The sequence below is a fragment of the Ambystoma mexicanum genome, chromosome 10, assembly GCF_040938575.1.
Source record: "Ambystoma mexicanum isolate Mex_15411 chromosome 10, UKY_AmexF1_1, whole genome shotgun sequence".
NCBI lineage: Eukaryota > Metazoa > Chordata > Amphibia > Caudata > Ambystomatidae > Ambystoma > Ambystoma mexicanum.
This window is the reverse complement of record NC_090932.1, coordinates 1,462,259,687-1,462,273,994: the sequence shown is the minus strand read 5'-3', so window position 1 is coordinate 1,462,273,994 and position 14,308 is coordinate 1,462,259,687. Positions and strand designations below refer to the sequence as shown.

At 50.5% G+C, this 14,308-nt stretch overlaps 1 protein-coding gene and 2 non-coding genes across 4 annotated transcripts in view; all 3 read left to right on the top strand.

Moving 5' to 3' along the window:
- CCDC63 (coiled-coil domain containing 63) overlaps positions 1–14,308 on the top strand; it is a 680,572-nt gene that overhangs the window by 164,299 nt on the left and 501,965 nt on the right. Inside the window, exon 1 of one of the 2 annotated variants that reach the window (XM_069619535.1) lies at positions 13,987–14,116. The exons of the other annotated variant lie outside the window; for it this stretch is intronic. The gene's annotated coding sequence lies outside the window, so the exon portion shown is untranslated. Of the gene's footprint in view, positions 1–13,986; positions 14,117–14,308 lie in introns of those variants that run through there. 2 annotated transcript variants of the gene reach the window in all.
- On the top strand, positions 3,200–3,273 carry TRNAF-GAA (transfer RNA phenylalanine (anticodon GAA)). Its single transcript has one exon. It is a non-coding gene; the product is annotated as a tRNA-Phe (tRNA).
- On the top strand, positions 3,344–3,417 carry TRNAI-UAU (transfer RNA isoleucine (anticodon UAU)). The gene has a single exon. It is a non-coding gene; the product is annotated as a tRNA-Ile (tRNA).

Sequence of the window (14,308 nt, the reverse complement as noted above, 5' to 3'; positions counted from 1 at the left end):
AGTGTCCACAATTGTAAATGGCATTTTTTTTTTACTTTTGACAAAAAGTTTGAGTATCAGTGCTGCCTAAGAGGGAGGGGGGGGGGAAGGAAGAGGGGCACTGCCAAATTCCATTCTAGAAGGCGCTAGACACAGTGGATTGCGAGGAAAGTAAAGAAGATTGCCTCACAAAATCAAACAATTTTAGCTCTCAGAACTCAGACTTTCCATCCCAAAGATAGGCAGACTCTCAGGGCAAAGGACTGCGCTACTGACAGTGGGGTAGGCCGCATCTGGTCATGGGGTGAGTGGCCCCTGGGGGTAAAGCAGCAGCATTCTGAATGGTCCAGGTCAGTGGCCACAGGTGAATATGTTCAGTGGAAGGAGGTTGATATTTCCCTTGAATGGGTCCTAACGAATGTAGGATGCTCTAAGGGGCTTGCCCTTAAGACATTTCTTAAAATAAGGGTTTGAAATTGTATATTTTCCAGCTTAAACGGGGTAAAAAGCCACACAATTTACCATCATTTCTGTTGGGTAACACATACAAAAATCCCTAGATGAAAAGAGACTAACTGTTCCCTGGGGTATTTTGTAGGATTTCCTTATGCCTGTGCCTGCAACATATGCCAGCATTGTCATTTTTGTACACAATTTCTTGACGCTTGTGTGCTCATTATACCCAAGAACTTTCACTGTAACGCATGCTTTCATGATCCATGTGCCCATTAAAAACACTTTCATGACATCACACCCACATTGTATGCCAACATTGCCACTGTTAAAGTCTTTCATAATGCTGCACTTACAATATCTGCCATCATGGCAGTCTGAAGCCCTTTCCTGGCACTGGTGGCCACGATATGATCATGCTTTCAGTGCAGGTCATCTCTCCCGCCAAACGTTACACACCCAAGTCTCTATACAAGCAAACGAAGGCCTCGTTAGTATTCACGTTGGAAGCACACACATGCATCTTTCTCAAATCCTCTGCTCTCTTACAGTGCCAAGCTTAATTACACACGTTATTTGTCTGCTCTAACAGAGCGCAGTATCCAGAACTCTCCAAGTGTTTCTCAGGGCCTCTACGTTTTGGTCGGTAGTAACATGCCCCGCTCGCATGCTGCATTGCAGTTTCCAAACTCACGGTCAGGATTTATTTTCCTATTAATAGCCGATGAGAAACTCAATGCGCTACCTTGCCGGCAGGCTTTCCGCACACAGCAAAACTAACGAAATTCCATATGTTTCTGCATGCGAAGCTGCAGCTCGATTTCCGTGTATAACACACACCTGGGATCCAATAACAAGCTGTAAAACGCTCCGCTTCCTGTTTTGCTGCAGTCTGGACTAGTGTTACACATTGCTCAGAGAACGTAGCACGCTTAAGGAGGATGGATCAGTGGCAACGTGCTCGCTTTGACAGGAAGACGATACGGAGCAGAACAGGTTCGAATCCTGGGTCCGCGGTTTCCCTCTTGGTATTGTGCGCGTTATAAATAGCCTATTATATGACCACAGGAAACGTTGCAGAGCACTGGTTTCCACACACACCGAATACTGAAAGGGAGTGAAGCGTTCAAACTTGTCGCATTATAGTAACTTAGTGCTATGCTACATAGCCCACGCAGCTGTAATTTTGTGTGCATAGCCTACCACGCCTGGGGTGTGCAACTGAGATCCAGGGCACAGTGAACACTCAGTAAGTAAACACGGGTGGCTGGAGAAGCCTCACCCCTGCTGGACGGTACCCGAATGCGATCAGAATCAGCAGGGTAGGGGTGGGCAGCAGAGAATAGCATTACCGCCGGGCCTTGGCACCTACTGAGCACAGCACTACCACCGAGACACGGACGGAGGACGCAGCACTGCCTTGGAGTCAGCAGAGCGCAGGTCCATCATCAAGCCAAGGGGCCAGAACAGCACTTATGGCATACCATGTGCCCAGTAAGTGATGGAACCAGCAGAGACCAACAAACGGCAGGAGCTCCGAGCACTACCAACAAGCAATTTCCTGGTTAGGATATCTCCATTTCACGGTCAAAACTCCGCCTTCTTTTTGTCATTAACATATTTCTAGTGGGTTGATTTGGCAGCTTTTACAGCTCTCTTCCCCTCTCCCCTCCATTGTCTTGAATTCGTCCAATGGGGTGCATTTTTGCCATCCTGCACTCTTTGTTGTTGTTTTGTTCCTTTCTTAAGGATAATGTTAATGATGTGTTATTTATCTAGCGCCTTAATACCAAAGCACTTTACAGAGCACATATTTACATACAATATCACCCAACCGAAATTGGTACTCATTTATCCTCATTTATCGACCTCAGAAGGATGAAAGGCTGAGTTGGCCTTGCTGGGATTCGGACCTCCGACCTGCGACCTGCAGATCACGCTCAGATCGCAGCAGGGAGCACTCGAGCTTGTATCATAACCAGTAAATGGCTGAAAAGATTTAATCATATCTTGGTGTATGTATATTATCATGACCAGCTCGCATGTTGGGTTGTCCAATGTATTTTGTATGAAGGGGAGATCAGTATTGTATGATATATGATAAGTTATTTATAACGTGCTTAATGCCCAGAGGTTTCTGAAGGTGACGAGGGGAGAGCACGGCGAATGGAGGAGGCACCCCGATAACCGGGGCAGGGGCCTTCCTCCTTTACGCTCTCTTGCCCCTCCCCCACAGGGGCAGGGGAGAGGGCGGCAAAGGAGCCAGAGAAAAGGGCGCCAAGAGCCCAGGAAAGCCCGCGAAGGGCAACAAAGGAAGGGGGCGGGGCTTGGGGCATAAAGGCGGCGGGCGCCCGGCACAGGAGCACGTGCAGCTCTTCCAGCAGCCGGGCGCCCGTCAAGAGTGGAGGACTTCTTTTGGACTTCTTTTCGACTTTCCTTGGACGGCGGAGCAGTTGCCTGGACTTCGTTCTACTGGAGGGGAAACCTTTGCGAGGAAGCGGCGGCTCTTGCGGCGTGGCGAGCGGTCGGCATCCGGAAGCGCCGGCGACGGGGAAGGAAGGTCGTGAAGCAGGCGAGGCCGTCTAACAGAGCGTCGAGGCAGCCGGGAGCTACACGCTCGCAGCCAACAGGGGCGAAGGCAAGGTTTCCCTCAAAGGAGGCGCCAGTCAGCTGGTCGGCGAGGCGGCAGGGACCTGCACGCTCGCGGCGGTGCCTCGCAACAAGGGAAGCTGAGGTGAGAGGCGGCCACTACCTCAGGTTGGGAGCAGCCCGAAATAGCCCAGTTGGGAGAGCGTTAGACTGAAGATCTAAAGGTCCCTGGTTCGATCCCGGTTTTCGGCAGGGGATATTTTTCGAAAGTGAAAAGCACGGTGCGACGGAACAGCTGCGGGCGCAAAGGACAGATAAAGCTGGCTGTTTAGCTCAGTTGTTTAGAGCGTGGTGCTTATAATACCAAGGTCACGGGTTCAATCCCCGTATTGGGCTCTTTGTCATTTGGGCGGTCCTAAGGCTGAAGCCTGCAGAGAGCGGCTCAGTTGGAGGGGTGGACGAAAAAGTGCTGGGCGAGACTACAAAACTATTGCAAGCCTACAGCTAAAGAAAGGACAACATTTTAAAGAGTTTTCTTTTTGGCTGCGTGTGCTGTACAGGAAAGTAAGAGACACATAAGACATTGATTTGGGAAAACATTGCCTAAAGAGAATCATGCAGATGCAAGGAAAAAACCAGGAGGATCAGCAGAAGGATGACCTGGAGGCATTTTTGATGATGGCAAGAAGGGCTGGGGACAAATATGGCACCAGCTGGATGCAGTTGATGGCAGCACAGGTGGGAGCTGAGGTTGCGGGGCGCAACCAGAGGTCCGAGTCACCGCTCTTGTTTCCACCGACACCCATCGAGGAGGCATGGGTGGAAGTGCACTCGCAGGAAGGGAAAGAGCTGGACATCGAGGAGCTCGAGGAGGAGGAGGAGCCAGTCGCCAAAAGAAAAAGAGTGATGACCAAGAAAGCGAGAGACAGCCAGCAGCAAGCGGCGGCAGCACAGAAGCGGAAAGCCAACCCCAAGGGAAGGGGGAGGGCGCAGGAGGTTGAGGCCATTCCGGCACCTGTCCCTGCTGAGGCTCCAAGACCAGTGGGAGGTCCTCGCAGCACACCTGTAGCCACACCGGCGGTAGCAGCTGAGGTGCCAACCACCTTGGAGATGGTGAAAGGTATGTTCAGGGAATGTATGGAAGCTTGGGTGACGGGTGCAAATTGTCAGTTGCCTGTTAATAATAATGCTTTGAACATGGTGGGTAAAGGAACGCAAGGGGGTAGTGGGGCCACGGAGCAGCTTGGCTCGGGGGCGAGTCAGCCCGTGGTAGGCGTAGGTCAGCCAGTAACGGGAGTGAACCCGGGGCAGATGGCGACGCAAGGGGCAAATACCACCTACACGCCGCAAATTGGGGGGACACCTTGGTGGGGGGCACATGCTCCTTCACAGGTACACGGGCAGGAGCTGGCCAGCAATAACACAATATACGGGAGGCCAATGCCGGGGTTTGCACCGGCCAGAGTGGCGATTAATGCATTGGCATGGCACATCCCGCTGGCATACAAAGAACGGGTATGGAGGAAGGAGTTCATGGATATTATGGAGTTGTTGGGGATGGTCCCCTCGGGACAAGGCTTCAGCGAGCCCACTGAGAGGGAAAGGGAGAAGAAGGAGAGGGAGAGGCCAAAAATAGAGCTCAATATACATACCTGGTTAAGGGCGTTCAGGGTTTATGCCACTATTATGTTAGAAAAATTCCCACAAGATGGCGTGGCATTGATGGCGTATGAGCAGTATATTCACGAGCAATACCTGAAGCATGGGGGGGATACATGGAGCAACTACGATAAAGGTTTTAGACTCATAATGCAGGTATGGCCAGCAATGACCTGGGATGAAGTGGATGTGGGGGGGCGCATAGACACGAAAACGGTCCCAGCCAGGCCGGTAGAGGAGAGCGTGGCAAGCGAAAGACCAGCCAGGGCAGGGGCAGGGGGTCCTACTCAAAGGGGAGGGGGTCCTTTCGTGGGAACTCCTCTTGGAACAGCCGGCCCAATTACCAAGGGGAGTTGCCAGAATGTTGGTTGTTTGCAGAAGGGAGGTGCTCCTATGGTAATGCGTGCAGGTTCAAACACTCAAAGGCTGCAAGCACAGGGAGGCACAGCCCCGCCAGCCGAGAGGGTAAGGCAAGGGGCAACGCAAAAGGCAAGGAGAAAAGCAAGCATGATTAAAACACAGCTGCCAACGCCAATACGTTTACAGGCCATGATGCCTTTCCTGAATACATATAGTGACAAGGGTGATGCAAAATTGTTATGGGAGGGTTTCAGGTGGGGTTTTAAGATTCCTTTCCAGGGGCAGATAGGACTTAAGGAGGCGTGTAATTTGAAATCTGCGCTAGCAATGCCTGAAGTCTTGACACAGAAAGTGGGGAAAGAGGTACAGTTGGGGAGGGTGGCTGGCCCCTTTCGCACACCTCCACTGGAAAACCTGGTAGTGTCCCCGTTGGGCTTGGTACCTAAAAAGGAGAAAGGGCAGTACAGACTTATACAGCACTTGTCCTTCCCCGAAGGGGAGTCAGTGAACGATGGCATTTCGGGAGAGGAATGCAGGGTTCACTACGCAGCATTTGAAGATGCAGTGGATTTGGTAAAGGCGGCGGGGGTGGGGGCCCTCATGGGGAAGGCGGACATTGAGTCAGCTTTCCGGTTGCTACCAATTCACAAGGACAGCCACCATTTGCTGGGGTTCAAGGTGTTACAGGATTACTTCTACGACAAATGTTTGCCGATGGGGTGTGCAATTTCATGTGCGTATTTTGAGAGGTTTAGCAGATTCCTCGAGTTTGCAGTAAGGCAAAGAAGCAAGGTCGGGGGGATGGTGCATTACCTCGATGATTTCATGTTTATTGGGAGCAAAGGGACGTATGATTACAAGAACCTTATGGCGGTATTTCAGGAGTTGATGGAAGAGTTTGGGGTACCGCTGGCTAAAGAAAAAACTATGGGTCCGGTCACGTCACTGGTGTTTTTAGGGATTGAAATTGACTCTGTGGCAGGGGTGTGCAGGCTTCCGGGAGACAAAGTACTAAAGTTGAAGGAAGTAATCGCAGGATTGTTGGGCAAAGAGAAAGCCACTTTGAAAGAGCTTCAGTCCCTAGCGGGCAGCCTGAATTTTGCAGGCAAAGTGATCCCTTCAGGTAAAGCATTCGCTAGAAGCATAGAGTTGAAAACAGTGGGCTTGAAGCATGCGGGTCAACACGTGCGCCTAGGAAAGGAGGTTAAGAAGGACCTGGAAATGTGGAATACCTTTTTAGACCATTTTAACGGGGTATTGGTGTGGAAGGAACCCCTGGGGAAGGGAGATGGACCCAATCTGGTTACCGACTCGTCAGGGGCCCTAGGTTTTGGGGCCATCCTGGGCAAGAGGTGGTGCGGGCAGGCCTGGCCGGCCGAATGGCGGTCCGAGGGGATCTCCAGGGACATTACGGTACTGGAGTTGTTCCCGATAGTGGTGGCATTCAAGCTCTGGCCCGAACAGATGCAAGACAAAAAAGTGCTAGTTTGGTCGGACAACCTAGCGGTGGTGCAGATTATCAATCAGGGAACTAGCAAGAATGGTAGGGCATTGGGGCTGCTCAGGGAACTGACAAAGTGCTTGCTGCAGCTGAATGCAGAGGTCAGGGTACGTCATATACCTGGGGTTAAGAATGTGGCCGCTGATTCTCTTTCTCGTTTGCAGTGGGGAAGGTTCCGGGAAAACCATCCAGAGGCGAGCGCAAGGATGACACCCTTCCAGACACAGTGGTGGGGATTGGTTGGGGAGATCTGAGCGCACTGATCGACACGGCTCTCGCACCAGGCACTATGCGAAGATACAAGGTGTGCTGGGAACGATTCGTGGCCTTTCAAAACAATATCCTGCCCGAGAGCGAAAAGGGCAGGCCTGTGCGTGCCTTTGTGGGATGGTCTTGGAGCCAAGGAAGGTCCAGGGCGTGGGTGGCTTACCACCTGGCGTCGATTGCGCAATTCTACAAATTAGGGGGCATGCCTGACCCCACTAGGGAGCATTACATTGTCATGGCTATGAAGGGTTGGGCCAAGCAGGTGATGGCGAAACCCGACGAGAGGCGGCCCATAGATGTGGGGAAGTTGCACAAATTGATCAGGAGCTTGGGGGTGGTGTGCAGGGACGAGTACGAAAAAGGATTGTTCGCAGCAGCCTTCGCTCTGGCATTTTTTGGGGCTTTAAGGGTAAGCGAGCTGGTGCCAGCCAACAAGAAGGGTAAAGGTTTGAGTTTCCTGAGGAGCTGTGACATAAGAGTACAAGGGGAGCGGTTATGCATATTTCTGAGGAGGTCCAAGACCGATCAGACGGGGAAAGGCAGAATGATCACGTTAGGGAGTATCCAAGACAGTCCGGTCTGTCCAGTAGGATGCGTGAGCAGGTATGTGAGTCATAGGTGCCACACAGGAGACGAGGCCCCTTTTCTGGTACACAACGACGGGTCAGCACTAAGCCTGTTTCAGTTTAAAAGGGTGTTGGACAGGACACTGGGGGAGGCGGGGTTCTCAATAGGGGTTTTTGGGACACATTCCTTCAGGATAGGGGCCGCCACAACTGCGGCTGGGATGGGCCTGGGAGCGGAGACAATCAAACAGATTGGGGGCTGGAGGTCCGGTTGTTTTAAGCGGTATGTCAGGCCTGATAAAATGTAAGACTAACAATTCCTCCCTCCTGTTTCCTCGCAGTAGCACCAAGGCGGGGAAGGCGGCGGTCTGCCTGGGTGGTGGGCCATTCGTTTGTGTCAAGGGCCAAGGGAAGCTGGTCAGCCAAGCAGGAGGTGCTGACCGCCGGGGAATATCGGGTGCAGTGGCACGGAGTGCCGGGCATGAAATGGGCACAGTTACAAGGGCACATACGCAGTCTCCTGAGGGGCCACCGGAGGCCTGATGTATTGGTGGTTCATCTCGGCGGCAATGATTTGGCTGAGTTGGGGAGGGGGATCTTACTCAGGGAAATGATGTCTTCATTGCAGGATCTAGCGGCTGAATTGGGGGACACGGAAATCGTGTGGTCTGAAATCATCTCGAGGTGCGAATGGAGGGGCGCCGAGAGTCAGGCAGCCGTTGAAAACTCAAGGAGGAAGTTGAACTGGGCCATGGCTAAGTTTTGCAAAGGGAGAGGCCTGCAACATATCAGACATGGTTTGATCAATCTGAAAAACAAGGAGTACTACTTGAAGGACGGGGTGCATTTGTCGGAGCAGGGAATGGATCTGTTTTTCTGGAACATCTGCACGAAACTACTGGAGTTATAAGCTAGGAAAGGGGGGAGCCACGGTGGGCGGTAACCCACCTTTGGTGTGGCGGGTTGTGGCAACCTAATATAAGACAAAGACTCCGAATGAGCCATTGCTAAACCGGAAGGGGCTTTGCCCATTCTAGACAGCGCCTCCTGGGAGCCTAAACGGCGGGGGTGTCTGGCGGTAGCAATTGGGGCTCAACTTCCCCCCAACAAACGGCGCTCCCCCAGTCCGCAAAGACCTGCATGGGCAGGCAGTTTCTCAGACTCGAGGGCCTTGGGGGAGTTGTGCCTACAATCAATATGGAGGAAAAAGGGGGAAGCAGGACGAGGAGCAGTCGCCACACCTGTTGGAACTAATTTTTACCTGTTTGCAGTGGTCATGTATATGTAAAAAATAAATCTGCGGCCTTGTTATGCCAAACCAAAGGAAATGTCTCATGCAGCACCTTACTGGAGGGGAAACGAAGGGGCTGACAGAATGAGTGAGGTTGGATACAAACGGCATAGCTATTGGACAAATGCCCAGGTTATGAAGGTGACGAGGGGAGAGCACGGCGAATGGAGGGGGCACCCCGATAACCGGGGCAGGGGCCTTCCTCCTTTACGCTCTCTTGCCCCTCCCCCACAGGGGCAGGGGAGAGGGCGGCAAAGGAGCCAGAGAAAAGGGCGCCAAGAGCCCAGGAAAGCCCGCGAAGGGCAACAAAGGAAGGGGGCGGGGCTTGGGGCATAAAGGCGGCGGGCGCCCGGCACAGGAGCACGTGCAGCTCTTCCAGCAGCCGGGCGCCCGTCAAGAGTGGAGGACTTCTTTTCCCACCCTCCCACCCTACAGCTATGGCGGAGCCTGGACGTCGTTGTCGCAGGATGGACAGGCGGGTTGTGGCAACCTAATATAAGACAAAGACTCCGAATGAGCCATTGCTAAACTGGAAGGGGCTTCGCCCATTCTAGACAGCGCCTCCTGGGAGCCTAAACGGCGGGGGTGTCTGGCGGTAGCAATTGGGGCTCAACTTCCCCCCAACAAACGGCGCTCCCCCAGTCCGCAAAGACCTGCATGGGCAGGCGGTTTCTCAGACTCGAGGGCCTTGGGGGAGTTGTGCCTGCAATCAATATGGAGGAAAAAGGGGGAAGCAGGACGAGGAGCAGTCGCCACACCTGTTGGAACTAATTTTTACCTGTTTGCAGTGGTCATGTATATGTAAAAAATAAATCTGCGGCCTTGTTATGCCAAACCAAAGGAAATGTCTCATGCAGCACCTTACTGGAGGGGAAACGAAGGGGCTGACAGAATGAGTGAGGTTGGATACAAACGGCATAGCTATTGGACAAATGCCCAGGTTATAAGCGCGGACCCGGGGATCGAACCTGTGTTGCTTCGTGTCGTCTTGCTTCCAAGTCGAGCACGTTGCCACTGAGATATCCTCCCGGGCTATACACTTATAATGATGTAATTATCCTTTAATCAATGCCATGGGATTCGGATTTTATTTCTCTCATTATAATGATCAGTTTCTGTCCTCTCTGCAGAGTTTTGTCTCTTAAATGGCAATTTCAGAATGACTGGGTCGTGATCATGTCCACTCTCTCCATATCCTCAAAATGGTCCACATAGGACCATGCACTAATGCTCACAAGTATATAATCACCAGACACGATGCCTCCATTCATCCAACCAAACCTCAGTGGTTATGCCTCGCTTCAAACATGCCAGAGCAGGTGGCGTGAGCTTGGGAGTCACAGCCCCTACTCTCTGGAACTCTCTACCACTCCATATCAGAAATTAGCTATCCTACCATGCCTTCAAAAGACTTGCGAAAATGTGGCTGTTCGATAAATACGACTAACTTCATCATGTTATAACGGCAATCTTTGTCTCTCCTACCACCTGACCCGTACATACTACATTCTGTCTTTCTTATATGATGCTTTGCACCCTATTTGTCGAATATTTGATGCCCACTGCTTTTTTTAGCAAACGCTGGGATGCCCCTGGCTTTGGGCATTACATTAATGCTATAAATAAATAAAATAAATAAAAGCGATAAGCAAGGAATGCTTATCCCTCCGAAAAGTTGATTTAGCTGGGGAATTTCTGTTAGTCCTCTCATTGCATGCTCTTAATCCTAAAGTGAACATTTTGTTTTTATACCTCTTGCGCCAGATAATGGACGCTCACTGGAGGTATGGCACTAGTCTCCATGAAAGCCTATACATCGTCCTCTTCCCACATTATTCCTTTCAACACAGAGAGCGGTTCAAATAGGGGATTCAAATCTCCCTTAACTATAACTATGCCCTGTTTGTCATGTCTTCTCACTTTATTGGTTTCATTTATCATAATTTCCCACAGTCGAATAGTCGCTACTCCACTGCTCCCATATGGTCTATTGTAGACACTGACCAAAAACACGCTCATGCTATTATTAAATTGATAGTGAGTTCCAATAGGTCTGGAGACTGTTCAGCAACTATTTCTACTTTAGTCTCTAGGGCCATATTAATAAATAGTGCTAATAACACTGTAAAGTCTGCCATTCAGGCCTTTCTTAGCTAAATTATGGTAGCAAAGATGGCCGGCGATAGGCACCTCCTCTACTGCTCATGTTTCTTGTAGACATGCCTCATCCATAGCATGAGGAGGCAGAGAAGCATCCAGTGATGGATTGCACGAGATAGTTTATAATCCGTTCCGAGATGGCTGGGGTGAAGGAGGGAAAGGTGAGAAATACTTGAGTGTTGTGTACAGGGTCCTCTGAGCCTGCGACCAATAATTGACCGAAAGTAGTGCAAGAAAGAGCATACACCAGGCAAGAAGTGACACTGTTTAAAACAACTGGGCAAGCACAAATCAAACAGCACAGTGGAACAGAAATGGTTGATGAGAGCCGACAAAACCGCCCACTCCGGATGCATCATTTATACAGCGAAAACAACATTTGGATGGTGAGAAGCAGTTACACTTAGGTTACGAGTAGTCGGGTGTACCAAGAAGCTGATTGGTGGGGTTACGTCAATCCCGATAGCTGAACATAGGTCAATAAGCAAAGATTGGAGCAAACATTCCCACTGCCCCCCTGTCCATCACCTCCCCTGTGGTGCCACATTCCCACTCCACCCCAATCGTTAGTTGTTACTACATGCTACTTAATCGTGTTGACCTCCGGGACTTTATTCTCCTGCCACATGTCGGCACGCATTGAGACGAAACAAGACATCCTAAGCTTTTTGGAAGGGATACATTCACACGGCATCCGACCAATCAGGTGCCTTGCGGACATCAGCGAGAACACAAGATTCTTATTGCTGTTCAGGGACAACAAAACATACCTTCTGATTTGCCCCTTTGCGTATCATCTCTCGCCCCCATCTTTCTTCCTAGGCACATCTGCCAATGGGTAGTTTGAAACCGCTGATCATGCCTTCACTGCACCTTCCCAGACAGGTTTCTGTGTGCTTAATTTCTCCCCGGTCCTGAGGGCTTGGCTTGCCGACCTTGTGTGTATCAACTGGTTCTGTTCCCAGCGCCCGCCATCTCCTGGGAATAGTTTGTGTGCCTCTTCCCCCATCTTACTGCCACGAAAGGTCTGTGCCATTTTCTTGGTGACCTGCCATGCTGGCTCTGTCTGGACCCTCCCCATACAATCTACTCAACTGTCGTTTTCACCTGTTTTGACAAGTGCAGCGACACCCTATGCAATTTGCGCATGCGTGTACATCGCACATGCTCCCATAGATCCCCTCTCGAGCACCTCCACCCCCTTCAGTCCCCTAGTTCCTCAGGCTGTGGGAATGCTCTAGGCACTTAGTGCAGAGCTGTCAATGATGCCCTGTCCCCTACCTTGGGGTGCCCTCTCCCATTATTCCCATAACTGGTAGATGTGCCCCCCTAGGCAACGCTGTGTCAGCACTTTCGTTGCATTGTCATCAACAAAAAGATGATAGTGAAAGCCAAAGAATGAGATAAGTCTTCCTGGGGCAGAGGTAAAGAGGGCAAAGAGGGCAAAGAGCAGCGGCCCAAGGACTGATCCTTGGGGGACTCCGACAGGGAAAGGGCTGGGGTCAGAGGTTTGTGAGTGGCAAGAGATTTTAAAGGATCAACCTTACTGATAGGAGGATATCCAGGCAAGAGCAGATTTGCGAAACCCAAGGTCCTGGAGAGCGAGGAGAAGAGATAAGTGGTCGACAGAGTCAAAAGCGGCATGAATAAAGAAGAGAGTTTGTAATGGTGGGCATTAGAGAGAAAGTTGGATACATGCATGAGTGCATTCCCAGTGGAGTGTTTACTAAGGAAGCCACATTCAAATGGATATTCAAGGCCTTCTCCTCAAGCTACTTAGTGTTCAGATAGAAGACCACCCGCTTAAGGTCTTTTGAATAATGGCGAAGGAGAGAAACTGGGGGATAGTTGCTTGGGTGTTTGGGTTAGCAGAGGGTTTCTTCAATATGGTTATTAACACTGTGGCCGATTTGAAGGAGGCATGGAAGAGTCCAGCAGAGAGAGAAAGGTTAGAGAGCTCGGAGAGATGAGGGCAAGTGATTGAGACTAAGTCTTTGACCATTTGGGGAGCAAACAAGTCGATAGGAGTGCAAGATGGGTTGGCACTGCGATGCTGGGTGCTAATTCAAAAGGGGAGGTTTACAGGGGGGATTGTGAAGGAGATCAGGCTTGTGAAGTAAGAGAATTTGGCAGAGCCCACTGCAGAGGTTAGGGTAGCAAGGGAATTTTTGTAGGCTAGGAGTCGGGTAGGTGTTCATAATTTGCACCAACGTTTTAAGGGTCTGAATTTCAGAGGTGATCAAAGGCTGAGGACAGGGATGGGAAGGTGTGAATGTGTGAGCAGGTATCAGGATCCGGCCTCAAGTGTTCCACAGCAACTGACGCTCCCCCCAAAAAATCCCTGTGAGCATCTAGTGTGCTACAAAAGGATATACACCCGTGTCACACTAAACGTCCCTGGGGGGAGGGGAATTAGATATAATAGTAAACTCAGACATTCTTCTGCATCTACACAAGAAAAGAAAACAGAGGTTGAGTTTCATTTTCTTGTCTACCTGCTCTGCGATAATATATATACATATCCTGCCCTTCTTCTCTACTCTTTCAATACCCATTTTTCCTCAGTTACCTGATGTGCCTCCGCTAGTAGCTGGGAGAGGGTGGAACCAAAGGTGGAAGTGCGGCGAAAGTGTTTGGTGGTGCTGCTCATCGCTCTCCCTGTTACCTGCTGGTGCTTTTGTGGAATATATGGGGATTAACGACTTTGTACGACATTCATCACGTTGTTACTTTGACTCTCCAAGCCAAATTGGAAGCGGCTCCTTTAACATTTGAAACACTCGCCCACTTCATAAATCATCCGCTCTATGCGGAAGCAGAGCGGATGTGCGGTGAAAGTGTTTGGCGGTGCTGCTCATCGCTCTCTCTGTTACCTGCTGATGCATTTGTGCTTTTGTGGAATATATGGTGATTAACGACTTCCTACGACATTCATCACGTTGTTACTTTGACTCTACGAGCCAAATTGGAAGCAGCTGCTTTAACGTTTGAAACACTCGCCCACTTCATAAATCATCCACTCTATGCGGAAGTGGAGTGGAAGTGCAGCGAACGTGTATGGCGGTGCTGCTCATCGCTCTCCCTGTTACCTGCTGGTGCTTTTGTGGAATATATGGTGATTAACGACTTCCTACAACATTCATCACGTTACTCTACGAGCCAAATTGGAAACGGATCCTTTAACGTTTGAAACACTCACCCACTCCATAAATCATCCGCTCTACGCGGATGCGGAGCGGAAGTGTGACGAAAGTGTTCGGCGGGGATGCAAGGAGGCTCAGTCCAAGTAAAGTAAGTCTACAAGTTCACGCCCTGTTGGGGCCTTTTGTACTTCTCGAATACTGAAAAGCTGATCGAGGACTGCAGGTAATATACCTCTGACTCGATCAGCGGTATCGGGTTACTTTGTTTACTTACAACCTTGCCTTTCTGCGCATTTTATTTTAGTGACTCTAAGGTTTTGGGGGCGATGTCAAAAATTGC